Source organism: Triticum aestivum, chromosome 7A (genome assembly GCF_018294505.1).
Source record: "Triticum aestivum cultivar Chinese Spring chromosome 7A, IWGSC CS RefSeq v2.1, whole genome shotgun sequence".
NCBI classification, from domain to species: Eukaryota; Viridiplantae; Streptophyta; class Magnoliopsida; order Poales; family Poaceae; genus Triticum; species Triticum aestivum.
In genome coordinates, this window is record NC_057812.1 from 422,175,327 (window position 1) to 422,187,681 (window position 12,355).

The window sequence follows — 12,355 nt, forward strand, 5'->3', positions numbered from 1 at the left end:
AAAACTTGGACAGCAGCTCAGATGGATCGGGTTATAGCTCCTCCTATGAAGGAGCATCCATGAGCTCTGATGGAGTGGTGTACATCATCTCTGATGAAGGGAAGCTCATAAGCTCTGATGAAGGTGAGTACAATAGTCCAGATGAGGGCGCCTACACCAGCTCTGATGAAGACATGAGCAACAGCTCTGATGAAGGCGCTCACACCATTCGTGCTAAAGGTATCATATGCGTTTTAGTGAGATATTTTGTAGTTTGTGGGATTTTGATATGTATTACAGTATAAAATCAAGTTCATTTATATTGATTATGCCAAAAGTCAGTATGCATGTCTGATGGAAGGGAGTGGCATTGTTAGGAATAGAAGTAGAATGATGTTGGTCGTTCAGTGTTTCTGAATATCATGGTTGTTGCAATTTTGGATTGTTGCTGATTTGGCCGAATATGTATTGGCAGTTTTTAAGCTTTTATTCTTTACTATGTGTAGAAGTAACTAATTCAGTCTTAATTGAATCTTTCAATTGTTGATGGGAATACCACAGATCATATGTATTTAGCGGGCATATGGGCCACATGTATTTTCTTTTCAAAAGGCAATGGCTCATTCATTTTTTTACTCAAAGTTGGTTGATTGATTGATAAGAGAAAGAAGAAGGGCACATGGCCGGTCTATTTTTTGGACCCTCCACAACATTATCCAATGCACACTGCATGAGCTTTGCAAAATATTAAAACCAACACCAGAATTCAGAAAATTGTGAGATATAACCATCTCAGCTACTGCAATTTTTTTAACTTATATTTTCTTGGCCTGTTCAATGATGTAGGTGTTCATAGGCGCATGAAGGAGAAGAAGCCCTGGAAAGCATGCATGAACATCTGTGATTGCCCTAAAGAGTACACAGTTGGTAAATGTTATTTTTATGGTCTATTGTTTCCACTGCTCGGTGGTTGGATTAAACTAACCTATGTACTAGATATAATCCAATTACTAATGCTAAATGCATGTATTCAAAGAGATTTAAGATATCAATGTGTGCTCGGAAGCGTCCCAAGCATTATGTTGAATCAGTTGAGCCTGCTATTGGCCATTATGTTTGTGAGCTGAATAAGACATTTGCCAAGCTTGGGCAGAGAATGGTTTGAAATCTCAAAAAAGATTTATATTTGCATTAGTTTATTAGTTTATCATGGCACATGACTATAGCCCTGGTGTTCTTTTGCAGTACTTTTCTGCTTTGTTTACGAAGCAGTATCTAGCGGATTTCATTGCTACTCCTGTTGATGGGGTGAAGATTCAGCTATCATCTGGAAGTTGTGTAAGGCATGTTCGCCTTATTAATGGTGTGGACAACAGGGCTACCATAATATGGAACTGGGGTCACTTTGCAGAGAAAGCAAAGCTGACAAAAGGGGATATGTGTGTTTTCTCTCTTCGAGTTCGCAAGGGGAAACCAGAATTCACCGTTCACAAGATCTAAAAGGTTTGTATATGCACTGTGTTTTAATCTGTAGAAGGATTGCTGTTTTATTACCTGGTCTAAGCAAGTATGTGCGTTTGCAGGTGCTTACAACGCAACGTTTAAGGAGGAGTATGTTAAGGTGTTCTATAAGGGCATGTATATATATCTATGCATGAGTATAGTTTCAAGTCTTCGTAATGATGGTTATGTAATATGATCGAAACCATGAACTATGTGTGAGCTATGGGCTCTTAGCTAGGTAAGTTTAGTTGTTGCATGGACTCTAGCTAGGTGCGTTGGGTTGCGCAGGCAGTATGTGTTTCTTTTGTTAGCAATCTCTCTGTCGTGATGGTTATGTAATGCAATGATGATTGAAAATATGAACTATGTGTGAGCTATGGGCTCTTTGTTAAGGTTCTAATCGTGTTTGTTTTAAGGTATCAAGTATTTTGCAGTTCTTAAATGGAAAAGAAATTGTAGTATCTAGCAAAATACTCTATAGGAAAGGATAGCAAGCCTGGGTGGTTTCTTTTAGTTTGGTTGCAAAGGTGCCCTGGCTGATGTTGAAATTGTTAAACAGCCCATTGTTCTGGGCAAATAATATCCTCTTTGCACCTCTCTTCACGGCCAATGCGAGACGAGGCCGAAGTTATTGTATTAACAAGAATGTAGTAGGCACAGACAACATAAACCCATACATTTTGAATAAAACGACCAGTAGTGCTCAAGTACATAGGTAGGTTAACTCTTGGTCTGAACATGGTCTAAACAGAAAGCAAAAGTACATCTTGGTTCATTACTCCATGCAAGTTACACAAAAGGTGGAAAATACATCACAACTTCCAAACGTTTAGTCTAGGGCATTTTCCATCGCATCATTTTAAAAACCCCTTTTGAAGCTTCTGAATTTCTTCTCTGACTTGATCACTCTACACCTGTTCCTTTCCGCCACCTTCTCGATGTTGATAAGAGGCCCATTGATAAGTAGATCTATGGGTTCTTTACCAGCAGATTTATTGAGTGCCGTTACATTGCATATATGATTAGAGAGCCCATGCATGTATCTTGTCAGAACAAACCAGCCCATTGCATTGTTCTTGTTTTTGTACCTGACCATCTTGAGATTTTTCTTCATGGACTTGGTTTTGGTCTTCATCTTTTCTTTTTGTTTTTTGGCTATAGCCAGTTCATGCTTCAGTGATGTATTTTCTTCCTTGAGCTTCTTCATAGCACTGTAATTGTAGTCTCTTATTTCTGTTTTCACCATGCGTTTTATGTACCCAATTGCTTCCATAGAAGCTGTGTCCTTTGACATTGCATAATTTATAGACTGTATTCCAGGGATAGCCATTCGATTGTCATCATTTCCAAGGTACGATCTAGGCGTGTGGAAAAAAACAGTCGCACAGATTCTTGCGCCATTGCATTGCTTGGTACGGTACTCAGCCATTGGAAGGCCCAAAGCTTGTAGAAGAGCATCTAGCATCATCTTGTAATGTATTTTCACCAGGGGGTGGTGCAGCCTATGATATTAAATATATGTCAAGCCATAATAGGAGAGATTAATTTGCAAAGTATGGGTAAAACTGTGAATTTGATATCTACCAGGATCCTTTGTTTTATAGGTATCTAGATTATTCTAAAGGATAATGCAGTAGAATACATGAAATTTAGGATATTGTTGTATTGTAATGTACATGGTAGTGAGGCGCTTGTTTTCCAAAGCTAGAAGTTGTTGCAGGAATAATTTTAAGCGTGCAACCTACCAAATGAGAAAGGCAAAGAACTATGCTGTTATTTACTGCGCTAAGAAGCATTGCCTAATATCCAAAATAAAATAGTTGGTTTTGCTTCATTGATATTAATTGTTTTGTTCCATCGATCATAGCTTAGGCTATAAATGTAGTCCATCTATCAAATGCAAGGGTAGAACACTAAACTTAGAAATTCCCTGCGAGTTCTCATACTCATTGTACCATGCTACATATGAGGACAAGTGGCTGTGGATCTCTTCTAGAGATGGTGCATCACTCTATAGTAATCATTCACCATAGCGAAAGCATAGATCAGGCAAAGTGCTTTGTTTATAAGAATGTGTGTTGTCTTGGGGATGAGATATAACCTTTGGGTGTTGTTCTTCAGGCTGGTCATTGGTTGAAAATTCTTCTTCTGGAGAAAAGCTGTCGTGTATCTCCTTTGCATCTGCGGGTGTCTCCTGTAAAAGACGTGGAATAAATTAAACGTTGTTTATGGTTGTAGTTTGAACGAAGAAGTGAATGCGTTAAGGTGCAGCAGTTACCCGCGGTTCAGTGGAGGAGTGTTGCTGCTCACGAGGCGCTGAGACAGAAGGAGTGGCATCAACCAGCAAACTTGGTGGTGGATCCGCCGGCGATTCCATCGGTGGAAAAGGTGACGCTTGTCGTATGAGGAGGAGAGGGTTGTCGATCTAGGGTTCTAAAAAGGAGCTATCTGTCGATCTAGGGCAGTTAGCAGTCCTCATGATAGTAATATGAGGACCCGATGGGCTTCTTGTGTGGGCTGCTGGGACTGGGCCTAAACAACACAATCCCAGGCCTTATGTAGCAGGTAGAACAAAATGGGCTCATCAATCCATGATCTTAAATAAAATTGAGGGGAATTAGATAGTACATTTGCTCAGATGTATTACATAGTAAACACGCAAGGACTTAAAAAGCATATTTAGTCTGGAAACAAAAATATGTAGTGGTACATAATAGGTGTCATGATAGGCCATCTGGAAAAGATAGCCAAAGGGCGTGCTTTGCTGCGTTGTTTGACCTGCATTATTTTCCTAGGAAGCAGAATGGAAGTGGGTTTGTAGGCTGGCTGCTGCAACATTCCTGCCTGGAATGAAAAACCAATTTTGTTAAGATATCATAGCAATTTGTTAATACAATATTTGAACCTATCCATGCATATATTATACCTTAATTTCTTGGCATGTTTGGAGGCTCAACCATTATCTTTGCACGCCGTGGATATAGGGGCATGTAGTGATGTCCGGTATGCATATAGTCTGATTGGCATCTTCTAGGTGTTATGTAGATGATGATGTAGTCCGGGATATCAATTACACTCTCAACCCATCCGAAGCAGTTATACTTATCTGTATCTATTAAGCCTTGTCCAGGCATATCAGTCCCCTCAACCAAAATGAATGGGCTAAGTAGCTGGTTTTCTATCTCATGTTGCAGAAGCCCAGCTGGAACTTCACTCATAACAATGCGAACGAATCTGGTAAGTTAAGTTTGTTCTCTACCATAAGAAGGATACCAAGGAATAGCTCTGAAGATGCGGTCACCAAGTTTGATGTGTCCTCTACCAACAACAGTCGATCTAAATGCGGCAAATGTAGCAAATTGAACATCCCCTTCATAATGCACAAGGAAAGCATCATAACTGATTGGTTTTATATGAACATATCTAGATGCTGGTGCGTGTTGAATTATTGCAGAGAACACCTCTTCTGTGCTAATAGGTTCAAAACCATCACCATGTTTGAGGATTATAGAGTGTAATAATTCCTGGAATCTATCGGGGTCAACCTCTGTGTCTTGAAGGAAACAATGCGGTGCAGCAGCAGCAACGGGGCGGTGTCGAGTTTCTGGTATAGGTGGCAATAGCTCAGCTGGTCTCAACTTCTTATTGAAAGGGTTGTTAATCACTCTAATAGGCAAAGTGAACATGTCTAGGTGGAGGCCTAGTAATGTGCTCGCTAGATGTCGAAACCTACGCCTAACCTTAATTTTCATCCGCAATGGCACATTTTCTGGTGTGTCTGTCCAGTAAACGCATCGAAACACCGAAAGATCTTTGTGGGCCATTGTGTCAGGGTAAAGCTCAGAAACAACACAATATGGATGCGACATAAAATATGCTGTTTTGAATGTCCAAAGGTGGAGTGGCAGGTTTCTTATCTCAATCAAGACTTCGAATCCCGCATAGTTATCATGAGAATCACAACTGGGAGTACTACAATATGGTATTGCTTCATCTGTAGGCAGGGTGGGAAAATGAATGCTGCCCAAGCTAAGTCTCTGGTCAGATTGAAGAAACTGCACTGTCTGATAGTATTGTGGTTTATCTAGGATGCTAATTAGAAATTCTTCGTCAGGACTGTCTAGAGAGAAAACATCGCCATCTAAGTTGAAAGCCCGAGCCAGTGCATCATGAAATCTATTCTGTATGGCTCTATTATTAGGAGAGAAAATAACTTGGAAATGATAATGCGTCCGAATTTCTGGGCATTTTGTATCTCCATAAGAAACAAAAGCTCTTGTTATATCTCTTCTCAGAGAGACAAATGAGGGCGAAAGACCTAGCAGCATTATAAAGCAATTCAGGTTTGAGCGAGATTTTAGCTTAACCATTGAGGAAAGAAAATTAGATCTATGCAGGAACAGAGGAGGAACGGGTGTATAGACCAACAGTCTAGTAATGGAACTTGCATGTGGATAGAACGGCAGCGTGGGTCGCACCTTTGCCGGTTGAAGACGATGCCATCAGGCGAGAGCGAGAAGGTATGGGGAGCGAAGAAACCCTAGAAATGGCTAGGCCGGGGAGCGCGGCGGTGTGGTTGGTGATGTGGATGAAGCAAGTGAGTAGGTTATAGAGCGCAGGTGGGAGGCAACGACAAGATAGCAGATCCAACGGTAGGAGAAGAGTGGAGTAGACAGATCACTATCTTTGGGCTGCTTAGATGTGTCGTGACAAAAGGGCCAAACGGGCCGAGAACAAAGGAAAGGAAGCCCATAGGCTTGGATGGCATACGAAAATAAAATGAGTAGCAGAGAGTAAGAAAAAACAAAATGGAGTGGGAGACATTCATCCTATCGCTGAGAGAAAATAAACAAGAAGCTAAGAACACACATATAATAAGTTCAAGCTGGCTTCATAATATAGGGGAGTTTTGTTTTTGTCTTGCTTTGACACTGCTACTTGAGCAGTCAAAGACTTTTTAGCACAAAGACATATAAATAGAGGAGTTTTAGACATGCTTCGTAAGAAGCATACAACCACACTAAGGTCTATGCAAGAAGCATGCACGACAACGGGCTCTGCTTGTAGCTGGTCAAACAACATTGTGATGGAGTGTTGTCGAGAGCGAAGCTAGATGCATAAACCGCCATCTTTCTCCTTCAATCTTGCTGAGGAGAAGCTAATGTACATAGGATAGATAACCTACAGCAGAATGCAAAGTTTCATAAACCAGTTCCAAGTATGAGAACGGCAAAATAATTCCAAGAATAGTAGTATATAGGGAAATTGTGGTGTACCTATAGACATTTTAAGGTTGCATAGGTAGGGCAAAGGAGTCACTGTTGTTTTGTTTACTTCCCTGCGCCAGCTCCTTTTGTAGCAACGGGGTTCCTTTATTTCAAGGTGTGTTAGTCAAAAAAATAAATAAGCGGAATGCTATACACAGGTTGGAAACCAGCTATATTAGTGGAATGTAAGAAGTAGTACTTCTTGTTTTTCTGAGGTGGACTCTTATCTTCTTTTGCATTAGCAGTACCAGAAGGATCTTCAGCCTTTTCATCATCGTTCTCCTGGAGCACCCAGCATATACATATGTTTGATAATAGAGAAACATAGTATATTGATATTGCATTGTTATTAGGCTATCCAACAGTAAGATTTTGCCTTGACACCTGTGTATCGTTGTGTGATCATGCTGCTCATTTACTAAATGTACATAAGTGTGTTTATAGTATTATGCGTCATTTAGCACATGTGTGTTCACAGGTAACTCAAGCGGAGCAGAGAAATATTTACCGCGGCTATTTCGTCAAACTTCATTGGAGGATCCTCTGCCAGAGGGAGCTTCTTGTCATTGCTGGTAAATAAAATGCGTCTGGTCCTGCTGGGTGGGCATGGTGATTTTCTAGAAAAGAAAACACGGTCATAAGAGCAAGCAAGCATTCGAAAAAACTGCAGCGGTCCTTTGCAAAGAGGCATACCCTGGAGATGCAGATGAAAGGAGACCAACACTGAGTTTTGAAGTTGGTGTCTGCGCCTGAGTGTAAATAAAGGAAATGAAAAGAACTGAATTAGTTTTTGGGCATCTTGATTGAATAAATCGAGCGACAAATGGTAGAATAAGAAAACAACATACCACGCCTGTAGGTGATGGAAAAGTTATAGTAGGGCTCCCTGAGGAGCTGCCAGGCTGGGCTTGCTTGATGCTTGGGGCACTGGGTGTAAACATCTCAAAAGGTTCTGGACCATCAATGAGGGAAGCAGAGGATGATGCTCCAGATGATCCAGGGACACAGTCAAAGGCAGATGAGCTTAACTCAGGATTGTAGGTTTCCATAATCTTCACAACTTGGAATGATAACTGTGTGCTTGTGGTTGCAAAGCTTCTCTTTGCAATGGACACAAGAAGCTTATACTTCTGCCCAATAATCTGGGTAACCTCTGGTGGAGCAATCCTATCAACCATCGGTACACTAGCTATCTCGTGTATGGTTGGAAGTCCTGGGTTTCTAAACTTCAGTAAATTGAGGAGTGGTTTTCCAACAGCTGCTTTTCCAACTTTATCAAACATGGTGAACTTAGCCTCACCCACGTCATCACTCGCAAACACCGAAATACAGTACCATCACATGGCACGAATAGAATGAGGATTGTAGTAAAGGACCAATAAAACATAGAAGAGGCGTGTCTAAATAAATCAGGAAGGAAGTCTGAGGAAACAAACAACACAAAACAAAAGAAACAACAGACAAAGGTGTAGGAAGGCACGTACGTCTCCAGTGCTGCTATGGATGAGCAGTTTGGATTGGCGCATTGGTAGTTAGATGCAACTATTGTAGAGGTCTTGTTGCAGGAGGAGCAAGAGAAGAACAACCAGCGCTAATCAGGATTGAGCCTCGGGACAGTAATGGTACATATGAACGTTTTTCCTGTCGAAGTAACATAACTTGCAGCTGAGCACATGATCGGGAAAAGTGGGAACAACATATAGAGGAAAAGACGGCGAGGATACCTTGTTTTCGTAAGGGTTCAGGCGGAGGAGTTTTGACACGGTCTTTTCAACTGGATCAGCATAGATACGGGTAGTGAATGCACCGTCGGTCAAAGCAGCATCGTTATCAATGGGTTTGAAATTAGTCCCCAAACTATTTTAATACGCAACAGGGGAGATGGTTAGCAGCGTGACAAAGGAAACAACATTGTCTTCATATTCATGGTTAAAGCAGGAGAAGCCAATTAGAAGGCATATAGAAATCACCTGTTGCGAAAGTCATTTATCACTGGCAGATCCTTGTCAATGTACCAACGACAAGCAAAACTACCACTAAGTCCTTGAACACCTGCATAGTTATTGAACAATAGGATGAAAAGGTTGTACAATATAGAATGCATAGTTGTATAAGATGCAATAGGTTGATCACACATATATAACAACTACCTTGATTTATTTTAGGTAGTGTTCCTACGAAAATTGGAATCACATCTTCCTTTTCATCTCTTGCCTGCACTACTTCTTCTTCAAATTCAACCGCTCGATCACCCCAGAGGACCAGCTTTAGTTCCTTGCCCCTATAAGTTTCATATGACGAACAAATCAGTAAACAAACGAACGAGCAGGCGGCCTAGAATGGTGCATGCATAATAATAAGCAAATCACACTTACTGTAAGTCAGTGAGGATTATTGTCCTTGTGTTTGATGGCTCTGGCTGATGCATTGATTGGATAGTGACCACATTAGAAACAACAGTTATTCTTCTAGTGACATCTTCAAAACCATAGAATTTGCAAGAGCATCAGACTCCAGATATTTGACAAGTAGTTTTTAATGTACTTAGGCGTGCAGTGACACAACTTACCAAGGAAACGAGGCAGTGGCCCACATGGCCTGGGAATGTCCTGAAATGGGATCAAATTGTAGGTGCAGAACGGGTAATCTGCTTCCAAGCCTGGGCATAAAACAACATTGCTAAACCTGGTGAACTAAATCATGAAGCGACTCTCAACAGGTCTATAAGTTGTCTTTGCTTCAACGCAGTTGAAGCTGCTCATCATGTAGACCTTTCCTTCCTGCAGCTCATCCTTCAGTTGTTCTGCTCGCTGAGGAGGTATCTGCACATACATATGGTTGCCCTGCCAACAAAAACAGCAATCAAAAAGGTATCCTAGGCCAAATATGGACAGTTGGTGTTGAGCTAGCTATGTAAAGACAAACCTGGCTATCAAGAACAACTAAGTCCATGTGCTGGATAGGCCCATTGTTAGTCCCCCCCATGATAAAACCACAGGCGCGAGACAAGGACAGAGACAACCCACTTCCTACTATGGTTGTGTATCTTAGAGAGCATCTGATGCGCCATCTGGAAATGCAAAGACACTTTTGCTTAGGAAGGTAAAAACACACAAAGAAGCAGCATATTAGGTTTTGCAATATGATAGCATACCTAATCGAAGTCAAGTGAACAGACATACTAAGTGAACTACCAAAATACCTTTAACGCGTAGATAGATGCACAGAAAAGAACAATAGATGCTATCTTAGGTAATGAACAGCAACAGATAAAACAACATTTACAGCCTCAAATCTTATTGAAAAGGGAGCATACAATCGAAATACTTTACCAAATTAAGAATCATACAATAATAGAGACTAAGAGGCAGCAAGTAGCAGTGAAACCAAAAGCAGCTCGCAAAATAAAGCGCGACGTAAGTACTATTCCAAAGACTCAAAGATCTCAGAGGAAACTATGTTTCTAGTCCGAGATCCAAGTGTGCCATCTTTGTTCTCGATAAGTATTTTCAAGTTTTTCTTGGAATTCACACGTGAAACCGCCACATTAAGTTGGCCATGAGTGAAAACATGGCTTTTCATGTATAATCCAACAACTGAGAGAGTCTGTCCCTGGCTCTTATTGATAGTCATGGCATAACAAACCCTGACTAGAAACTGGCGACGATGTAAAGTAAATGGCCATTTAGGATCCTTGGTAGTGAGGCAAATCCTTGGAATGTACACAACATCCCCAATATTGGAACTAGTCGTGATGATAGCCTCAATGACTTTCTCACCAAGTTTAGAGACAACAAGACGAGTACCATTACAAAGACCAGTTGCCTGACTTAAATTTATAAGGAGCATAATCGACACGCCTTTTTTCAGTAGCAACTTGTGTTGTGTGAAATTGTTAATTTTAATTGTATTGAGGTACTCCATAGGATAAAACACATCCATATTACACATTGAGTCAGCAACATTTCCTATAGAATCATAGCTTAAGTACTCCCTCTCAGCAGAAGGCATCAAGGCTAGCACATGGTCATTAACTTCTTGAGCTAGATCATTTGTTGTTGTTAAGGTAGCCCTTTGGCACAAGTACTTTCGATTAGAATAGTTTTTAGAAAAGTTTGTGTATACAACATTAACAATAGCGCTTATTATATTATCCTTAGAATGGATCAACATATCATCAGGAATTGTTACCCAACTTGGCTCACACTCCCCTTTTCTAGTAACACAAGGCACTGTACCATCACCAATACTCAAGATCCAACCAGCAAAAGAAGCTATCCCAGCTTGTAAAAACAGGATCTGTTGTTTGCACAACCAAACACATGTTTATGTTAAGATGTAGAACCTCTATAAAACGCCATAGAGATGAATTTCTTATAGCAGCATTTATAACCTATGAGCGAGTCCCACCCTCAATGACTGGTAAAATCTGTCTCAAATCGCCACCCAGAACCATAACCTTACCACCAAAAGGCATGCCAGCTCTAGAAGGATCGTCGGTAGACAGAATATCACGTAAGCTACGATCCAAAGCCTCAAAACATCTACGATGCGTTATTAAAGCCTCATCCCATATTATTAGGGAGGCTGATTCGACCATCTCTGCTAATTTGCTAGATCTTTTTATATCACATGTTCCATTGTCATCTAGACTAATTGGTATTTTAAACCTAGAATGAGCAGTCCTACCTCCAGGCAAAAGAAGTGTTGCAACCCCAGAAGATGCAACTGTGAGAACAATCCTTCCTTTACCTCTAAGATAAGCAATTATGGAACTCCAGAGAAAAGTTTTCCCAGTTCCACCATATCCAGAAACAAAGAAAAAGCCAGGTATTCCAGACACAACTCTGTCGATAATATTCTTATAAGCTAGGAGTTAATCTGGATTTAATTGGTTGTACATGGTTTCTGCCTTTAGTAGTTCACTTTTAGGATCAACAGATAGTTCATCAGTTATCATGTCATTGTCATCAGAGTTATCATCATATGTAGTCTTTAATGGCAGCCTGTGGTCTAGAATATTAGAACCATTTTTACTAAATAGAACTGTCAACTTATCAAGCAAGATGCCCCTTAGCTCATTAGCAGGTACACCATGATTATCATCGTGAAAAGAGCTCTTGATATTGTACTTAATATCCTCAGCTAAGTGTGACCAATATTTTTCGAAGAAAGCATTTTCATTGTTAGCACCACAATGGACAAGGATTGTAACGAAAAGCATGTGCAGCTGATCTCCCATACCCCAGGTCAAAGCCTCATCAAACGCACTATACCATTCAAGATCATCTCCAAGCAAGCCCCTAGTGGCACATGCCTCCTTAAAGGTCTCATACACAATCCCATTATAAGTTCTAACATCCGTATAAGACATGGCACCTTTGACAACCATCAGGAGCATTCTAAGATAGAAAAGTTCTCCAGTTGTACGGTGAACAGAATAAATTCTACCAATTCTATAGCTCGAGGTCTTAGGAATCCATTGTTTTTTGCTTGCGAGCCAAGTCCATTTGGTTGGGAAGTCATAATAAGTAAGAGACCTAGCATTTGCATGGCATCTATTAGCTACAAACCACTCACTTAACATTGTTCTCTGTAGCCATGCA